We start from the raw sequence: 11,349 nt of genomic DNA on the forward strand, positions 1-11,349 counted from the left end.
CCCCACTCCTGTGTACACCACCCCTATATACACAGACCCCAGGGACCAGGCCTGCAGATGCATGCGCATAGCAGGGCCAGGCACTGGCACCAGGCACACAGGACATCGCACTGATGCTGCAGACCCTGCAGGATGATGCCCGTAAAAAGAGCATGGGGACACAGTGGGACAGATCCCCAGAGAGACTCCCACTTGGCACATGTGTAATGGATTAAAAATGGTTAACAACACGGTGTGGATAGTCCGGTGGATAATACGCCTAACATTAAAGTCTGCCTCCCTCGCTCAGAACAAAACAAAAAACTTAAGCCTACTTACACATGTTGTAACTGTCTGACTTCCTGTAATTTAGGCCCAGCTCCTAGACCAATGAGCGCCTTAAATTGTCTGAGCCAATCAGAAATGAGCGGTCGCTTTCTCCTCCTGTCAATCAGAGCTGATGGCTTGAGAGATTCCGTGGAGTACCTGTCCCTGAGTGGATTGGTGCTCTCCCCATTCTTACCTCTCCTCCGATAAACCTCATCCAATAGATGAACGCTATAGTTGGCTCCATTTCTTTTGGCCTCCAAAGTGGGATTCTGCAGGCGAGCCTGCAGGTGAGCCCTCAGTCTGGTGGTACCTCCAGAGCCCTTGGACTTTCTGCCTCCTTGCTGTTTGTGGAGGCGCTCTGCTAAGTTTCTTTTCAGATCCACACTTTACTCCTTTGGCAGGTTGAGTTCTCAGCACTTTCTTTGGTGCTGACCCAGACTGGCCCTCTTGATGAACAAGGTCCGTTGGGGTTTGCCTGTTACTTGCAGTTACACTGGGGGGGGGGGGGTCCTGAGAAGTCAAAGAATGCGGGTGAACTTTGTGATTGAAAATAGATGAAAATGACTTAATAGAAGTGTGTTCTATTATGGGGGAGGTTTTTGGAAAGAGCATTTCAGTGGAGCTCTTGAGGTTGGTTTGGTATTTGAAAGTTTCCAAACAACAAAATCACTCCAAATGAGCATCTCTGAGAGCTACTATTGACCAGTTATCAAAAACAAAGCAGGAACTACTGGCTCCGCTTAAGAAGTTCACTCAGGGAACTTGCAAGAGGCCCAGAACACTTGATAGAATGGTCACTGAGTATCTGCATCTTTTGCCTGCTTTGCTCACCTGCCCAGCATCCTGCCCGCTGCTTGCCTGGTTCCAACTCTCTGCTGGCTGGACCTCCTTTTCATCGGCCTCTTTTCCGTGCCTCTCAAGGTGAAAGCAGCTATCAGCATAGCTCCTGACAGGAGCCAGAAACCTGACCAAATTTTTCATAACCCCTGGCCTAAAGAAAAATGTATCAAATGCATTCCCCAAGCCCAGGGAAGATCCTCAAAGGTTGCCTGAGGAACGTGGGATCCTTTTTTTTCTTTGTAAAATCATTTTACGGGGAGCTCGTACAACTCTGATCACAATCTAGACACCCATCAGAATGTGGTATCCTAATAGAACATCTAACCCTGGCCCCCTTGTAGTTGTTTTTCGGTGTCATTCGGTCCGTTGTGTCCCATAGGGAATGAAACGCCGCCTGGTCCCACGCCGGTCTCAGAGTTGGTCCTGTGACTGAGGCCAGTGTTGCAGCCACTGTGCCCATCCATTTCATTGAGGGCCTTCCTCCTTGTCAGCGCCCCTCCACTTTACCCAGCATGATGCCCTTCTCCAGGGACTGGCCTCTCCTGACAAAATGACCAGCATGTGTGAGATGAAGTCTTGCCATCCTGGCCTCTAAGGGGCACTTGGACCATACTTCTTCCCAAGCAGGTTGGTTTGTCCTTTGGGCAGTGCAAGGTGCTTTCAATGTCCTTCTCCTGCACCACAATTCACACGCACCGATTCTTCTACAGTCCTCCTCACTCAGCGTCCAGCTTTCACCTGCATATGAGGCAATGGAAAATACCGTGGCTTGGGGGACTTCTAGTCACCTTAGTCCTCAAAATAAACCCAAACACAAAACAAACAACACCGAACGTGCTGCCATTGAGTCAATTCTGACTCATGGTGACTATAGGACAGGTTAGAACTCTCCCTCTAGGTTTCGAGACTGTCGCTCTTTATGGGAGTAGAAAGCTCCGTCTTTCTCCCATGGAGCACCTGGTCGTTTTGAACTTAGGATGTCTTGTGGATCGCAGGTCAACTCGTAACTACACCACGACACCACCAGGGCTCCGGTGTCCTCAAGGTAACATCTTTGCTTTTCCCTACTCCAAAGTGGTTTTGTGCAGCAGATTTGCCTAAAACAAATTGGTTTCTTGGTTTTGACGGCTTCTTGGTTTCTTGACGGCTGCTTCCATGAGCATTGATTGTGGAGCCTAGCAAGACAAAATCCTTGACAACCTTAGTCTTAGCTCCGTTTATAATGATGTGCTTTCTCAGCTTGTGGACACATCACAAGGGGTGTTCCAACAGTACCTGGAGTCTTGTTTCTGGCTGATGCTTTCAGTGCGGCTTGGCCTTCTTCCTTCAGCACCGTTAGTTCTCATTCTTATGCTGCCTCCTGAAATGGTGGAAGGTCGACTAGGTCCTTTTGGTACAGGGACTCCGTGTATTCCCTCCAGCTTATTTGATCCTTTGTGCATCATTCAATATTTTGTCCATAGAATCCTTCAATATTTCAACATGAGGCTTGAATTTTTTCTTGAGTTCTTTCAGTTTAAGGTATACTGAGCATGTTCTTTTCTTCTGATTTCCTCAGTCTGTCTTTGCACACTGAATTATATTTTACTTTGTCTTCTTGAGCTTCGCTTTGGAATTTTCTATTCAGCTCTTTGACATGACTGTCTTTTCCATGCATCTCAGCTGCTCTAGAATGAAAAGCAAGTTCCAGAGTCTCTTCTGACATTCACTTTGATCTTGTTTTCTTGTCTATTTAATGACCTCTTGCTTTCTTCATGTATGATGTTTATGATGTCCTCTCACAGCTGGTCAGATCTTCAGTCTTTAGTGTTTAATGCAGCAGGTCTGTTCTTGAGATGTTGTGGAAATTCAGGTGGAATAGGCTATGGTTATAGTTTGGCTCGCATGGACTTGTTTGAATTTTATTGTTTCAACCTGAACTTACGTAGGAGCAATTGATGGTCTGTTCCACAGTCGGTCCCTGGTCTGGTTTTAGCTGCTGATATTGAACCTCTCCATTGTCTCTCCCCAAAGATAGTCAGTTTGGTTTCTGTGTATTCCATCTGGGGAAGTCCATGCATATAGTCCCCTTGTGTGTTGTCAAAAATGGTATTTTCCAAATGTGCTTTACACAATTGATGTATGGATGGATTGTTATAAGAGTTGTATGAGCCCCCAATAAAATGATTTTTTAAAAAGGTATTTGCTATGAACAAGTTGTTTGTCTTGCAAGTTTCTATCACTCAATCTCCAGCTTTGTTTCTATCACCGAGACCATATTTTCCAACTACTGTTCCTTCCTCTGTTTCCATTTTTTTGCATTCCAATGGCCAATAATTATTAACGCATGTTGACTGCATGTTTGATTGACTCTGACCGAAGACACTGTTAGACTTCTTCAGTTTCTTCATCACTAGGATTGGGGTTGGTGCAAACCTTTGAATAATGGTCTCACCGATTGGTGGAGCCTCCTTGACTTACATCTACTAATTTATATGCTTTGATACTGTTGGTTGCTCAGCATTTAGAGTAGAAAGACCCAGAAAAGGACGCAACTCCAAGAGCGACCCTAGAAACTCATCCTTTCTAAACAAGCCGCAAAAGGAGCCGGAAGGCTCTTCTTGACATCCTTTCCGAGGCTTTCCCTAGGAAAACGGGTGGGACTGACACAGAACTATGGGCACGAAAGAAAGGAAGGAAGGAGGGAGGGAGGGAGAAGATCGAGTTGTGAAAATGCAATCTTTTCTTTCCTTTGGGTGGTATTGTTAAACCCAGTTGTAATATTCCATAAAAGAGCTTGATTTTGATAAGCATTTATATAGATTGAAAAACCCTTTTGGTTTACGTGTGTGTGCGTGTCTTTTGATTTTTATAAAGAATCTCCAAGGAATGATGAAAGTACATTCATCCTGGCAAACATTTTTCCAGCCTTTTTATTTATTTTTTGGTAACTTAGGCTAACTCGAGTATCTGGGCTGTGTTTCGTTATGAGAGAAATGAGGCATTTTGTTCTAAGGTAGAGCCTGGTTGTCCTGGAATTCGGGAAGAGTGAAACCTCACAAGCAATCAATCAAACTCGCTGCTACGGAGTTGACTCCAGCTACAGAGACAGGATAGAGCTGCTTCCAAGACTGTCTCTTCGCAAGAGCAGACAGCCTGTCTTCTCCCTCTGAGCCGCTGGTGGTTTGGAACTGCTTAGCAGCCCAACTAGCTAGCCACCACTCCACCCACTATCAGGCCTCCCGGAGACCTCACCTAGGTAGGAAAAGCAAGCCAGATGTGATGGGCTCATTTAGAAACGTGCTAAAGGGTTGCTTGTCATAAGGGATGATCGCAAATTCTTATTAAAGGATTAACCGGGAGAATAGCAAAGGGAGGCGGCCAGGATCCCCGCCCCCTCGGCCCCCAGCACCCCTTTAAGGGTATTTAAAAGTCACGTGGAGAAGATGGTTATCATTACTACCTTAGGTTTGTCAGAGTGGCAGGACTGCCCCCTCTTTCTTCCACGGCCCTGGTTAGTGGGTTTGAACTCTTCAGAGAGCAGCTGAGGACTCAGCCCCCCGCACCCTCACAGCCCCTTTCGATGGACAATAAGGGGTTAAAACAAACAGCTCTACCTTCGTGCAGTCATCAGAAACGAGTTGCCCTCCAACACTGAAGAAACGGAAACAATCTCCTGTTTCTGTAGCGGAATTTAAAAAATTGAGTAGGTGGCGAAAAATCACTGTGCAAAAGCACACCAAATCGGGAAATGTTGAGCCAAGAGAGGTTCCCTTGTGCCCCGTTAGCCAAAGACCTAAGGGCATCTCCATATCAGGGAATGCAATGGCCAGGCGGGGCAGAGATTTGTGATGTCCAAAACAAGTTGATCAATGTTAAAAGAATGTAGATTGAACTGGGAAGGGGTATGTGTGTGTGTGTGTGTGTGTGTGTGTGTGTGTGTGGTGGGCTGTGGCAAATAAGGAGTGGATTAATTAAAAATAAAATGGTAACTGTTTGAGAATTCAGAGTAATAGTTAAATGAACTTTGTTTCCATAAGGTTTTGTGGTATATAGTCTTGAAGATATTTTGCAAGACTTTTAGATCACTTACTGATACGACATTGAGTTATATTATAGATGATCATTTCCATCTTGGTTTCAATGTACAGATGTTTGCTTTTATTTCTATGCCACGGGAGCCTGTCTGAAGGTTTGCTAACCAATGCGTCTGCTTTCACCACTGTAAAAAGCAGACGAGAAGAGATACGTGAAGAAGACAGCGTGTCAGAGGTTTATGAAAGAGACAGTTTTTTAAAATATGGTTAAAGACTTTATCTCTTCTGGCTGAAGCTTCGTGCACTTGTTTTTTGAGATTTCTAGGAGCTTCATAACAAGTTGTCAGTGAAGCAAAATTGGGGGTTCTCTAGTAAAATGACAACTTTTCTCTAAAGGTTGTAAAGAGTGAACTTCTGGTAATTTCCTTAAAGTGACAAAGGTCACGGGCCATTAGATTCAGTGGCATGTTCACGTGGGAAACCAAGTTCTCTGCTAGCAGGGGCGGTTTTAGCAGACAGAGATGATTTTTCTCTGTTTAGGAGTTTAGAAGTCCAAGTTCAGGACACAAACCTTTGGCTCTCAGCTGGCTCAGAGGAAGGCTCTTGTGGAAGACAGCTCCCAGTTTGAAGATCTCTTGGGCAGTGGTTGATTTCTCATGTTAATCTGCTCTTTCAAATTTCAAAAGAGATTGACTTAACACACATCCTCCACTAATTCTCCCTTAGGAACATAACAAAGGAAACACACTCCCAAATGGAATTAGAACCATAGGTGTACCCACGGAAACTCAGGGCTATAAAGTCCATGCCAACAATCCTTCGGGCAGTGCCTCCTGGTTCTCCCTCAGCATGGCTGGTGGGTTTGAACCACCGACCTTGTGGTTAGCAGTTCAGTGTTGACCTGATAGCACCTCCAGGGCTCCTCAACCACAGGAATAGGTTTTCAATACAGATTTGAGGTGGAGGGAGTGTGTTTTTGATCCAAAATATGGCTTTACACAAACAACAACAAAAAACCCTATGGTTCTTTTGAGACTTTTTGGGGTTAGTTTGTTGAAATAGCTATCCAATTATTGATACCTATGATGAATTCCTGACAGCTTTGGAAATGGACTAGAAATAATGTTTCTCAAATGTGAATTACGTGAAATGTGTTGTCAAATCAAGTGTCTCCTTTTCTTTGAGTAAAAATTTTGTGTCAAGATTTGTAACTTGCTAATTTGCTTGAGCTTTATTTAATTGGGACCTGGCATCATGGAATTTTATTGGCATATAATTCACATATATCATAGATATATCAATAGTTTAATTGCATCAAGAAGAGTTGTGCATTGGTAACTGTGGTAGCAATTGTACAATTTTACTTGACATGACTGAAGTATGGAATGATATATGTATTAAATCCCAATTAAAAAAGAAGAGTTGTACAAAAGCACTACAGTCAGTTTTAGAACATTTTCTTCATTCTTATAATCATCATTATTAGCTCCTCAAGGAACCATCGATCCAGTTACTGTCTTTACAGATTGACCTAGCCTGGATTTCACATACAGAAAAACACCTGAAAACAAATACATGTTAAAGCTATCAAAAATAACAAAGTAAAACAGATAAAAACCTCAAAGTAAAACAGATAAAAACCTCAATGGGAAAGAAATCAGGAAATATTAAAAACTAAAATTTAAATAGATCATCAAGGAGAACAAATGCTAGGATGCTAACTTTTAACCTAACAGCACCCGCAGTCATCCACTTTCCAATACATCCTGCATGAGGAGCAAGGCTGCTCACATCCCTGGCCCAAGGTCAGAGGGGGGTCACCAGGGGTTTAGTCCACATGCATTTCCCCTTAGCTGGTTTTTTTTTTTTGTTTTTATAATGGGAACAGCTTTACAATGGGTCTTGTGTTAGTCTGGGTACTTTAGAGAAACAAATCCACAGAAACTCATATAAAGGTTAAGTGCACATCAAGAACACATCCTAACCCAGTGCTGCCCAAGCCCACAAGTCCAACATTCACCCATATGTCGGACACTGATCCACAAAGTCCTCCTCCATTTCACAAAACGCACACAATGACGCTGACTGCAGGAGGAAAGCCGAATAAGTGAACTTGTAAGCATCTCAGTGCTGGCAGGGGTCTCCACACCGCTGCTCCAGCACCCAGGGCTGCATCAGGGTAGGTCCATGTGGCTTCTCCTCAGGGATGTCTTGCAGGAAGTGAGCTTTGCCAGCTGAAGCAGGGAACTGGCTAAGGCAGCTGCATCCTGGTTCCACCATCAGAAAGCAAGAGACCCGAAAGCTAGAAAGGGGAGGCTTACTGAGCCATTTCTCTCTGCCCTTCAATTAACCCCACATGTGTTTATCGGCCAGGTTGGCACAATGAACTTTAACAGACTCAGGTCTAAAGTGAGATCGAATGCTATTACATTTGGACTTAACTATGTCTGTCAGTCAACTTTACAATGTTCTTTGTCTGGTAATGGGTTTTCACACCTCTCATTATGCTGAGAGGCCAGTTGCTGGAGGCTTCGTCCATGTGGGGACCCTGCACATGGATTCCAGGCTCCCACTGCTACCCTGCGCTTTCTGCAAATCAGGTTTTGGCAATTTAAGCTCTGATGCTATTCCCTTTTCAGATTTGGATTATATTGTTTACAAGCTTTGGATCACACAGATTGGCGTGCTTCTTCCATGTGAACTTAGTTGACGCCTCACTTAGATGGCCAGGCACCAGCTAGTCCGTCACCACACTTTTCTATGCACCCATTTCTTCAGTGATCTCTTCGTAAGGATGAGCGCCAAGCAGGGCCATGCCATAAGAACTACTTGTTCTTAGACTGAGGCGAGAATTAAGTGCAAGCTCAGAATCCGTTCATGTATTTAGGGTTTATATGAGTCTCTGGCTCACTGATTCACCTGAGACATCATTGTCATTTTTTGTTAGAGAACATTGTCAATCATCCTGCCTGGGGCATCCATTCCACGAGCCATCCAGTCAATGCTGACTCATAGCCAACCTACAGGGCAGAGTACAACTGCCCCCATGAGTCTGCCAGCCTGCACATCTTCATGGGAGTAAAGAGCCTCACCCTTCTCCAGCAGCACTGAGAGGTGGTTTTGAACTGCTGACCTTGCGGTGAGCAGCCCAATGTGCAACTGCTATGCATTGACAGTTATTTTTAGCCAATAGTATAGAATTTACAACACTGTTGAGAAAAGGAAATGATATGCTTATCGACCAGGTATGGATCACGGTCCATGATTTGCTGACTTGTACAGATTAAACTCTTGACTGGACACTATTTACACAACAGGGGCTGGTGATAGGTCGTCTTCCAATAATATTCATCCGCAAGGATGGAGCCATGGCTGCCGATGAATGAATGTCACAATGAATAGAGGACATTCAAATTGGAATCACACGGTAAGAAGGACCAGTATTCACTGGACACCCTCAAGGCAAGAGATCCCACCCAAAGTCCTCCCGTTCTATGCCCCGGGGCTCGTAGTCATCTGCTTCTACTCCAACCACTAGGGAGTTTCAGCCTTAAGTACAGGTAGGTTTGAGGTGAAGCCCAGTTTGCTTCATGGGGTTCCCACATGAGTCCTTCTGGGGTGGCCGATGCAGGATGTTGCTGTGTGTCCTGAAAGAACAGGCTACATAGAAACTGGGAGAAAAGTGTCCTATTAGGACCTAAGACCAAGCATATTCTCCCTGTGGATTCCACATACGTACTGCTAGGTGGTTTTCCCGTTGGGAGGTTGCTCCTTCTGTTTTCTGAGGCATACAAGCCCCCTCGCCCTCCCATCTTGCCATGAATTTCCAGCAGTTTCCTAATCCCTCCGGTGGGAGTGTCCGTTGGATTGGTGTGACCCTCATACAGTTTAGCATAGCAGCAACGGAACCACCTTCTCCCTCTCCCCACATCCTGAGAGACGACCCCAGCTGCGGTGAGGTCTCCTTTGTTGAAATGGTTTTTAAGACGGATGTACATTTAGAAAGGTGCTATATGTTTCATGGATGCTAGGCAGGCCCTCTACCTTGTGCTGCTTAGGAGACTGGTTTAGCAAATGGCATGCTCTAGAAGCAGGGCCTGCCAGCAGCTAGTGTTTCACTCGTAGTGTGGGCTCGTACAGCATCATCTGTCCTTTTGTGATCGACTGACTTCACTCAGCATCGTGGCTTCCAGGCCCCTTCATTTCATGGTGTTTCACGGTTTCTTTGGTGTGTTTTAGGGATTCATAGCATTCTATTGTTTATGTACCAGTTTTTAAAACATCTTTTCTTCTACTGATGGCCATTTGGGCTCTTCCCAGCTTCTTGCCACTGTGAACTGTGCTGCAGTGAACGTGAGCGAGCCTGTGTCTGCTCATGTCCTCGCTCTCATTTCTTTGGGGGAATGTGCCCAGCAGAGGTATGGCTGGGGCCTGGGGTAGTCCCCGTTGTTTTAGGCCTCGCCAGATCGATTTCCATGATGGTCGGACATACCTACAAACCCACCAGCAGTGTAAAGGGCCCCCTCTCTCGAGCACCCGTTGTTCCTGTTTGTGTTGGGCTGTCGTTGTGGGTGAGACCCATTGCTGGGGTTTGCATCCCCCAGATGCAAGTGACCGCATTTCCTTGTGCGTGTTACCGTGGGGACACTCCTTAGCAAAGGGCCTGTTCGTGTCCTTCGCCCAACTCTGGATTTGTATTTCTTCTTACCGATGTTTCTGAATCTGTAGATTTTAGTAACCAATCCCTTGTCCATTAAGCTACCAGTGAAGATCTTTTGCCCCAAGCAGTGGGCTCTCCTTTGACTCTGTTCTGCAGCCTTCTGATGTGCACAGGTGAGTGGTTTTTTAGTAAGTCCCGGGTGTCTGCTTAGTCTCCCACTGGGTGCTTCCTTTCTTGTATTTCGTCATCCGTGGACGCCCTGCAACGGGCCCTTACTAGGATGAGGGACTGCTTCTTAATGACCCGGGCAGCCTCTAGCAGACAGCCAGCACCTACCTTCTCTTAGTGTTCTGGGGTGGGCAAGTAGGGTCCCCCCTCCTGCCCTGCTTCCTTAGTGTGGGCAGAGCCTTGCAGAAGCAGGCCTGGTGTCTGTACTGTCCTGCACCCCGTCAGGTCCTGCCCTCCATGGGCCATTCTGATGCCGACATGTACGAGGCAGGCTGAGTGTGTGCTCTTGCTAAGGGACTGAGAGCCAGCTCTGGATACTGTCCCTGGCTGAGGAGGAGAGGGATCATGCCTTACCCAAGTGTGGTAGATATATCATCTGGTGTCAATTTGGGACTCGACAGGATTAAGAGTGAAGAGGTGGAATGGAGTCTGTCAACGATCATAGCCAATGAGGCCTGTGTGGGCATGACCTTCTCCTGAGAATTCTTGGATTTCCTCCTTGGACACGAGAGACACTCTTTCTTGGCTCACTCCCTTGGAGACTCTACTGACAAGGCTGACTCCATGCAAGACACCCCTGAGAAGCCACGTGGAGACCCCTGCCAGTGCTGAGATGCTTACATTGCCACTGGATCCAAAGACTCTCTAACCACTGGCCTGTGATCATCCTGCATTCGGCACCATTGCACGTGTCTTGTGGGTCTGAGGTAGTTGTTAAAGATTGTTATCAGATATATGGGCTAATATCAGACTTATGGGCTTGGACTAGGTTGGAATGCTTTCTTAATGCACAATTACCCTTTATATAAAACTCTTATACACGGGTGTCTATGAATTTTCTCTAGTCTACCCAGACTAACACACCAACTTGTCCCTTTGTCTTCCCTTCAATAAAAGGTCCACCTTGGACTGGCCCCACCAGCAAGGACCCCTGTTTAACTTGCCCTCCTCCAGGGCCTGGCCCCTCCGAGTGCTCGGCCACGCAGGGCAACAGGACAGTCTTAGATGAGCACAGTTGGCTGCCGACCCACTGTTCCCCTCTCAGGCACCAAGTTTGGATGTGTGGGGCAGAGGGCAGAAACGCTCATCTTCAACGTTTACTGAGGTTTTCCTGTCAGTGTCAGCCAGAATGTGTTGGGCCCTTCTGCTGGAAACTGAACACAATGCCCCCACTCGCCCCCTAATCATGAGACCATCTCCCTCTCCTACTGCCCTCGCTGTGGCCCAGAAGACTCTGTAAAACAAGGGCAGATACAGTCAGTGCCAGGGGCTATAAACCACCTACTGTGGATGCTG

Source organism: Tenrec ecaudatus, chromosome 1, assembly GCF_050624435.1.
Source record: "Tenrec ecaudatus isolate mTenEca1 chromosome 1, mTenEca1.hap1, whole genome shotgun sequence".
Taxonomy (NCBI): domain Eukaryota; kingdom Metazoa; phylum Chordata; class Mammalia; order Afrosoricida; family Tenrecidae; genus Tenrec; species Tenrec ecaudatus.